A 10,571-nucleotide genomic window follows, 5' to 3' on the forward strand; every position below is an offset into this window, starting at 1 on the left:
TGCTTCCTGGAGGTTAAAACACCTTGAGTCGGATCATTTTAAGCTTGTCGGTCGGGGAGGGTAACGAAATATTTTTTAAGATGTTCTAAAGTGAGTATTTCCAGGACGTTAGAAATGACTAGTTTTCCTCCCAAATTCACCCTGATCATCAAACTCATGTCCTATAGTTAACTGCACAGATTCTTTTGTAGGAATAACGGATTTGATTTAAACATTTCATAAAATACCTATTAACAATATTTGATATTTTCAAAATTAGAAACACATCATTAACAAAGATAAATAACAAGCAAACAAACAATCAAAAAGTTAAATTAATCTTCGTATTCAAAGTCCACATTTGGAAAAAACGAAAAGTTTTTTTTAAGTCTCAAAAGTCCATTTTAATATTACAAAATAGTAGCAGGGCAAGCATGGACCTCTAAAACACTCGACGTGGGAACAGAAGCTATGAAGGAGTGATCGTCCCCTGCCAACTGGTCACATACGCCTTCTGCTTATGTCATTATCGGAAAAAATCGGAAAATTCCATCCACAATTCCGTGTGTATATATAATTGCTAAACAATAAGAATACTAAAAGTCAGTCAACATTTTACTGAATGATAGATAGTATTTGCTGACAATGTCATTGTAACGGCCAATAAAATGAATTTGTTTCTTCAAGGAAATTGCAAACGAAAATTCAAAACGTTTGCTTATTTGGGCAAAAGAAACAAACTAGTATATAAAAACATATCATCCACTGTATCTGCCCTGCAACAAGGAACATAACTCCTAGGTTTATGAATTTTTATTTTTTATCTTTTTTCAATATCTAATTTTTTAAAAACTCAAAATATGAAAATAACTAGTAGATGTAATATTTTCATGCAACATTTTCCATTTAAAGCATTTTCTGCATCTGAATATGAATCGAAGTTCTTCGAAGTAAGGAAGGTCTTGTAAGAAGTAGATAAGTATACAGAAATTTATTCTTTGAGGAAATTGGATTTTCTTTAATCTTGCCATAGAAACAATGAATTTACATTGGATTTGAGTTTGGATATCTTGAAAAGATAAATAATTGATATTTGATGATTCTTTGAGGAAATTGAATTTTCTTTAATCTTGCCATAGAAACAATGAATTCACGTTGGATTTGATTTTGGATATCTTGAAAATATTAATAATTGATATTTGATGGTCTTTCCATTAAAATTTCATAAACTTTTATGTTGTTCTTTGAAGAAATAGGGTTTTTTGGTTTACTTGATGATTTTAGTATCATTTTAGTGAGCATTTTCATTACTTTACTCCTGATTTTCAAAACTAAAAAATGAAATAAATTAATGAAGTTTTTTTTCTTATTTTTTGATGAAATATATGAAAATAACGAACAGTATTCAAGCTCAATGTCCATTAAACGATACAAAAAAATTAAGCAGTGCAAACACGGGCCTCTAAAATATCAGAGGTAAGATCAGGTGCCATGGAGGAGTGAGCATCCCTTGCCGACCGGTCACACTCGACGTGTGCTTCTTGTCATGACTGGGAAGTAACAGTGAAAATTCGTCGACAATTCAGTGTGTAAATAATGGCCCAACAATAAATATGAAAAATGCCAGTCATCATTTGACTTAATGATAAATTGTATCGACCATAGAACTTATGACTTTACGAGATGATGAATTTGAACGAGACTGCTGGTATTCTTGTTTCAGCAACTTGTTTTTCAATAACGTACCGTACCTGGTTTTAAAAAATATTCATACGTAAAGCATGATTTTGCGTATCGAATCAACTGAGAAATATAAACTCGAAGGCATATTGCATCATATGTAAGGGAAGTTGACAATTAAAAAGTTAGTCATCTCGTTTCTTAATAAGCTTGCTTGTTAGAATTTAAAGTATTTTTCAAGTAAAATATCTAGATATGAAACAGATGTGACAGATCCTATTTTGCATTTATTATATAAATTGATTTGTAGAGGCGAAAAATAAAAGCAACTTTTTGCAATGATGTCCTTGAAAAACTCGATATATTATTTTTTTTTTAGATCTATCACCAGTTTTACGTTGTACGTGACATGTTATAAAAGGTTTTAAAAAACAAGACCCTTAATTGCAAGGACGGACTGATCTGATGTCAAAATTGCATTTTGCGTTTAATTGTTATTTCTGTTATTAAAAGCACATAAGAAGATTAACAGCACTATAATGTGACAAAAGAAAATAAGCTGTTTTCAAAGGGAAAAAATCGTCAATTCGGTAACTTCTAACAGTATATTATGCATTGGTTCACTGATTTGTTTTTCATTTACATTTTACCTTTTTGATTCCAGTGTATCAAGTTATGACTCACCCGATAGAATGTTTTGAACAATACCTTTAATTAAATTGAACACTTCATCAAACAAATTAATGAAAATTTATCTTTGATAAAAGCTTAGATAATGAATCCTGGGTCTTTTTATAAGGGACGTTTTTATGCATTATAAATATTGCAGAGAATGTCTCAAAGGGTTGATGCTAGCAAGAGTCATTAATGTGCCAGCCCTGGTTCTTTTTTGTCCGGCTTTGATGTTCGATACGAAGCAATAGAGGATCAAGTTAATAAAGATCAAACATCTTCTTCATCTTTTGTACGAGTTGATGCATAATCATTTATGGAGCAATAATGTAGTGAGCACTTGATCACAAACCCTGAAATGTTTTGTAATTGACCTCTTGTTTTTTCATATTAATCTAGAAATTGCTTGTCAGGGTCCCTTTTTAAAAGTCTTCTTTAACTTTCCTAATAAACCTGTGAAATGTTCGTTTGTAAGAAAGAAAAGATTATTTCCTATTTTTTCGTTCAGCGATTACATTTAGGAAAACTTTGCACGTCGAAGACATTGGAATGGATTACAAATCACGTAGAGAACTTAAGATTTAGTTATGAATAAATTTCTTTTTCAAATGTGAACTATAGATACATCTGAAAGATGTATTTATATGAATACTGAAGATTGTGAAACTTGAAATATACTAAGTACATCAAATCAAAGAAAGATTATCCTATGATTTGTTAACATATTTTTCACAATAAAATATACATGTATATTTAATATTCGTAGCATATCATAGCAAATATTATTCTTTGAGTAAAAGTTTGTGACGCTTAAATTCTGAGATATTAAATTTAATAAATGTGCAGATTTGCAGAATTTTCTGCTAAATATCCTTCCACCACAAGAAAAAATCACTCATAAATTTTGCTTCTATATGAATTTATAAGCATTTTTTCATTGTTCAACAATTTACATTGTTTAATTCATATATGTTATAAAACATGAATTAATATAAATAGTTTTGAGGTAAAAGGTTCTGCCTGAACTTTTCTAAAAAGCTGACGAGTGACATACCTTAATTGTTACAACATTATTATTTGCTATTCTGACTATCTTTTACTATTGTTTCATATACTAGTATTTACACCTACGATCTCCCAGTTGATTCGACATCCTAGTGAATGCTTTACCTACGAACAATTTCTAAAACGAGGCAGGTTGTTAATAAAAAAGATGATGAAAGATGATGAAATATAAGATTAACAGGGGTCTCGGTTAAAGTCAGAATTTGCCAAGCCCTATGGTCTATACAGTACCATTGTCAGTAAAATCAATGTATCATACAGCTAAATAATGACTAACGTTTACATACGAATTGTTAGGTTTTCGTTTACACACTGAATTGTCTATGTTATTTTCCGATCCTAACAAGGAGCAAACGTTGTGTGTGGTTCGCTCAACAAGAGATACTTACTTCTCCATGACACCCGATTTTAATTGTGATGTTTAAGGAGGTCCTGTTCTGCTGTGCTTCCGGTTAGGACTTTTGGGGTTGGTTTCTGTTCATTATCTCGATAATTTATAGCATAAAGTAGCAGTATTGTCTTGGATTCCATTCATACCAAATGCAAACAAAAGAGGTGTTTATTCTGCTTAATTGATATGACGCCTCAAGTCGCTGGGGTTACCACAATGCTGTCCTTCATTTCTGAAATAAATGGAGATAAATATCAATTTTCAAGCTCAAAGGTCCATTAAACAATACAAAATTGGCAAACAAGTACCTCCAAAACATCAAAGGTGGAATCAGGTGCCACGAACGAGTGAGCATCCCCTGCTGACCGATCACACCCGCCGTTTGCTCTTTGTCATGATCGGGAAATTTTAATCTTTACAACGAACTTGACGACCCCAGTTGGACGTATCATGCACCTGATACATTAAAGTACATGAACGTAACCAATTTAATTATTATTCAAATTTAAAATGATCAATTCATGAAGACAATTATCAATCAAGTCAACGACTTGTCAATTACAAATCAATGCACAATCAACCAATTCAATAACTCACCAAAAGCAGTCAATGCAAATTCTGAAATCAATTCCTGAATTTCAATTTACAATACATGTGCTATAGGATATAAGTAATGGAATGGGAGATAGAATATATGTTGCACTCCTCTACTTGCGCATGTTGCTTTTAGGTGCTACGGAATACAAAATCACAGAAATCCCCACTGGTACAAAGGCTCCTGTGGATGCTTGATCAATCAGGCCTACAGTCCAGTCTTCAGCTACAATGAAATATTAAAAAAAAACAAAAAGTGTTTGTTTAAAATACAAGAGGAGGGAAGATGAAAAGAAAGTGAGATTTGTCACAGTTTACTTTTTGACAATATCCATGACCTTGCCGTTTTACCGATTTTGCCAGAAAATAATATATTTTGAATCTTCAGTCCAATAAGCGTACATTATTTAGAATGATACCATCCGACTGAGGATGAAGAAATATTTCCGAATGGTCATAAGAACCACGAACGATAGTATTGTTCTCCCGCCTACCTCTAAGTCAATTCTCAAAAGTTAACATATTTGAATGATTTTCAAAATTTTTATAGATATTTATATGAATTTTAATAAAACGTTACTTATTTGGGATACCAAAGAGAAATGACTCTATAATTTTGGTAAAACTTGAGTTTTTCACTATAGAAATCAAAGGAAAACGGAAAATATTTTTAAAACATCTTTCCCCCGTGAAACAAAAATTCCTTTTTACAGGTAAAATGGACTGTCATTTTACAAATTATGCCAAAGTTTTTTGTGTTTCACGGGGGAGGAACATATGTTTATAGACAAAAAACGAAAAAATGCTGATTTTTCACCAAATTTAAAACTATTTACAACTAAATAATTGTATTTTATTCTTTTATTTATGTTTTATTTATTTGCGTAAAACATAAGAAAAGATATCAGATACATTTAATCATATTTAAGACTATTTCAAAATATGGTGATTCTTGAAAGTTCGATTTCACTAGAAAATATCATCTACACCCATTTTTTCAAGAGCTGAAATTAATGATAATTTACGATCTAGCGCTGGAATTAAAATGGTTAATCAATTACCATAGAACTGTTCTTTGTATCAAACAAAGATTTAATGGCGAAATTGCCATTAAAATTGAATTTTATGGGTGCAAAATGTAGGCGGGAATCAAGAGTTAGAGTTCGTAGTTCTTTGCACGGTATTGCCGAATATATACATGTAAATAAAGTTTCTAAAATACTGGTAAATCTCCCTCATATAATCGCTTTGTTGTATTTATAGATTATTTATTTCAATCGAATAACAAAAATACTGCAAACAATTGAATATAATTTTATTCTTATATCATATTTAATTTTATGAGTTATTTTCTGCGATTTCTTTTTAATAAGAAAATAACTTACATGTTTATATTAGTTCCAGAAATAGAACTAAAAATTCAATGAGAGACAATTATTTATCTCCGACAATTTTTAATATTTTTCCCTTTAACGAGGTTCGCTCCTCAGCTTTTCGGCAGATTTTTGTCTTGGCCACTATATAAAAATCCAACAAAATAATTTAATTTTAACAATAAAATTTGATTCTATAATGTTAATGAAACTATATTCAATTAAGATGATTAAATTCCACACAGAAGACATTTACTGAGGAACTATATTTTGAGGCAGAAGTTTTTTTTAGAAGAAAACGATTAATTTTTCCTCTTTCGAAGTACATGTAATCAGTATTGATAAGTTTGAATTCCTTTTGTTTACATGCAGGCTGCAGAGTAATTTTGAACAGTGAAATGTTCTATGTTGGTCCTGAATTATATATCAAATAAACTGTCATGAATTGATATTCTATCATTATGTTTGGCAAATATATCAAATTAAATCATGACATATCTTGAAAAAAAATCGCCGAATTTAAGCTTAAAATTTGCACTATTTTAGCAATATCTAAAAATTAACACCACAGACCTCCACTTTTTATTTCATTTTCGGAATATATAAGATTAAATTCAGGAAAATTTAATTACTTTCAAATGACTTGATTGCTTTCTAAACCCCCCTCCCCCCCAAGAAAAACATTTTTGAGTGCAAAAAGGCCAAAGAATTGACTATGCAAAGTAATATGAAAATCTTTTTTTAATGTGACTATTTAGGATGAAAAAAGTCCTTGTTTGATCCAGTTATTCATTTGGATAAAAAATATAAGAGGAAAACTTTAAAAATTGTAATATGTGTTAAAAATAATTACAGCGCACAAAGGTCATATTAATGGCTCCGTAGTGCTAAAAGAAGCACACTGATCCCCATTTTTTGTTTTGATTTTTTATTAAGCTATGTGTATATATAGATTCTAAAAATATACTTGACAAAAAATTCTCAATACTTTAGATAGCAGGAGCCAACCTCCTTAAGTTTCCATTAAAGGTCCACGTGTCCAGAAATTTATTTTTACAATAGCTACAAAATAATGTTAGATCTAAAGTTAAACCATTTACAGTTTATAAATATATCATTGTTTAACAGATAGAAAGTATCACTTGAAAATAAAATACTTTAAAAAAAATATTTATCGAGAAAAATACAGTACAGCTCACGAGTTTCTGCCGGATTCCATCGGCCACGGTGGACCAATGTTCCACGCTTTTCCGTGGAAATTTAGAAACGTCGGCGTCTTTGAAGTTTGGTCTCCGATCCACGGTGTGACACGGTGCGTACACGGTGTTACACGGTGCCTAAAAATTGCGATAATGTTCCTCCACGGTGCGACACGGTGTGCACACGGTGTGACACGGTGCCTAGAAAGTGCGGCAATGTTCGTCCACGGTGCGACACGGGGTTAATCCACGGTGCGAGTCGGTGTGTCAGCACGATGTAAAACGGTGCATTTCTTCTAATTCTACTTAAAATGTTGTATGATACTTTAATCTTCAAACAAATCACTCAAAGCAGGTCTATATATATAATCAAAGTATACTAGTATACCAATGTCCAATGCACGTTTTCGGAAGACAATGAAAGTACATTGTTGTATTGAATGATTAAAAGTAATATCACAATAGTTTATTGTTTTAATTTATTAAGATAGTATAGTAATGGATAATACATTATTCTAGTGTGTTTATACTGCTTTGTTATTTATACTTATTCTATAATAATGTCGGAAGAGTTCCGTCGTCTTAATACGTCGGTAGCGTATAACCTCTTAGGCCTGCACCCTGTATTAGTTACACCCATAGGCGATTGAACACAAAATGACACACCTGTATACACACGTGCCGGGTCCTGATGTAAGTCACGTAACCCACATATTATTGTTGACCCCCTCCCCCATTTTCACTATTACATGTACATTTCTCCTTGGGATTTTTTTTAATTATAAATTTTGCCACCCCACGGTGGAAAATACACGGTGTAAAATACTCCGTGTTACACCGTGGCAAAAACTCGTGAGCTGTACTGTATAATTATCAAAAAAATTGAATTAAAAAAAATGACCCTGCTTAATTCAGTACTTTAAGTGAAAACCATCATTGCAGAAAAAATAAACATGTATATTTATCAATGAAGGGCAAGTTGTACGTGAAAGGTCTCTGAAAGGCTGTTTTTGAAAGCATTACATGTATTAAGACAAGACGCCTTTAAAATCCGCTATTTGCAATGTACTTTCGATATCAAATCTAAACATTTAGACAAAATAAACAGGGAAAACAACATTCAAGAGAATATCGAAGTCCAACTTGCCCCTCATTAAAAAACATTTATTTTTATGCAATAATGGATTTCACTAAAAGTACGGAATTAATTAGGTGTATTTTTAAAAAAAATATATGAATTATATGAATATATGAAATACATGTATATATAAGGAATTTTTCTAGATAAATATTTTTATTCAGTATTTGTTATCAAGTAGTACTTTCTATCTGTAAATCAATGATGTATTTATAAGCTGTTAAAGTTTTAACTTATATACATAATATATTTTGAATGGACATGCTGACCTTTGATGAATCCTTAAGATCATGCATGACGGGGTGTCTAGTAGAAGGATATGGAGATAAAGAGCAGTATTCAATCTCAAGTCGATAAAACAATACAATGTAGGAGGAGAGCAAACACGAACCTCCGAAACATCAGAGGTGGAACCAGGTGCCATGGAGGAGTGAGCATCCCCTGCTGACCGGTCACACCCGCCGTGTGCTCATTGTCATGATCGTGAAATAACGGAAATATCCGTCGTCAAATTCAGTGTATAGATAATGGACTAACAATTGGTATGAAAAACGTCAGTCAGCATTTGACTCAATGATAAATTGTATTTGCTGACAAGCTCATTGTATCGACCATATAACTTACGAAATGATGACTTTAAACGAGACTGCTGATATTCTTGTTTCATCAACTTGCTTGTCAATAATTTACCTCGTTTTAGAAATTATTCGTACGTAGAGCATGCTCTTGCGTATCGAATCAACTGAGATATATATACACTCCGTATGCAGGTGATGAAGGTATATTGCTGCATAATTAAGGGAAGTTGACGAAAGAAAAGTTAAAGTCGTCACGTTTATCATATAACTTGGTTGTTAGGTTACCATTAACGTCTTTTTCAATTATAATATCCAAGCATGAAACAGATGTGTCAGAGTCTGTGGTATCTTTTATCTCAAGCTCTCCTGAATATATCGTATCGACGTAGGAATGGAAATTACCATTGTTAATTGACAATACGTCGTCGATATAGCTGAAGGTCGAGGTAATAAATATCATACAAAATCCAATTTGATATTTGTTTTCCGTGTTATATCTCCTGCAATTTTTAATCGTACTGAAAAGGGTCGATGTCTTCTTCATAAATGACACTGTTGACACATACTTATTATGTATATGTCACACACCAATGAGAATTTGTCGCAAATGGAAAGACAGATGTTCCCAGAATTTGGGGGTGATTTGAGGTTCTCATTTCGAACTTTATTCGCATAACTTCAATTGAAGCACGTGAAGTGTACATGTACGCAGGACTTTTCATGAACACGCAAAAGGACAAAATCTATGTTTGACTCTAAGAGAGATGTTGGATCTTTCGATGAGATGTTGGGCCGCTTACGTCACATAATGGGCGGAGCTCAACGTCACGGAAAACAGTACAGGATATATGTATTCAAAAATATTTATATGAAAGGGTTAACAAAACCTTTATAGACTGTTTTCCCGGGCAAAATGCGTTTTGTCGTCCCTCGAATCAAACTCTCTCGCTTCGGCCTTACGGCCTCAGGCAAACAGTTTGGTTCTTGGATCCGACAAAACATATGTTGCCCTCGAACTCAGTCAATAAATGTATAATACAGTATTTATTTTTTTGACTAAAAAATACTTGCTGTTTATGGCGTTGATTCTTTCTTTGGCAAATTCTATCTGAAGAATCTGTTAGATGACTTCATTATTCGTCCCCAACCGATGAAACCAGGGGACCGCATAGGTGGTCTTCTGTCTATCTGTCTATTTGGCTGTACGTATAGCTGTCTCGCTGTTTGTCCGCCAGTCTGTCCAACTTGGTTTCCACACTTCTAAACCTTTACAGATATTGAGCTAATTTTTGAGTAAACCTTGTTGGCCATAAAGTGTACATTGTGTTCCTCTTCAATGTTTTCACTTGATATTTGTAACTTTTTCCTTAAACAGTTGCAGATAATGCTGTGTTGCTTCTAGCTAGATATGTAATCATACTTTGACGAGTAATAGATACTAGATAATTTCTTTTTTCAACATCAATGTTTTTTGACATAGTTACGAACTTTTAATTTTTTAGGGCAACTAGATACATGTGCAACTTGCCATAAGGGGACATGTTTTGGTTTTAGAAATCCCTCTTAATGCTTGTTATATCGCGGTTCAAAAACCTTATAGAAGGCAACACCCTACTTCTAAGGAAAAAGTCACCAATTGATGTTAATGTAAAACGGTCATTTGGACCGACATCACGAACAAACGTTTTATTTCGGAGCACTTCGGAGCACATGGTCATTTTCTTGGATGAAAATCGAATTGCATGAAAGTAAAATGTCACACATTAGCAAGGAATATGAAAAAATGAATAAAATGTAAGTAGAAAAAATAAACTGTACTGTATTTTCTATTGTGCGTGCAGATCCGTTATATTTTCAACCAAATGTTTTAATATATTTCATGTGGTTTCAAAATCATGTCAT

The sequence above is a fragment of the Saccostrea cucullata genome, unplaced genomic scaffold (genome assembly GCF_032062105.1).
Source record: "Saccostrea cucullata isolate Sc308-1 unplaced genomic scaffold, CSIRO_AGI_Scuc_v1 ctg1605, whole genome shotgun sequence".
In the NCBI taxonomy this organism is placed as follows: Eukaryota; Metazoa; Mollusca; class Bivalvia; order Ostreida; family Ostreidae; genus Saccostrea; species Saccostrea cuccullata.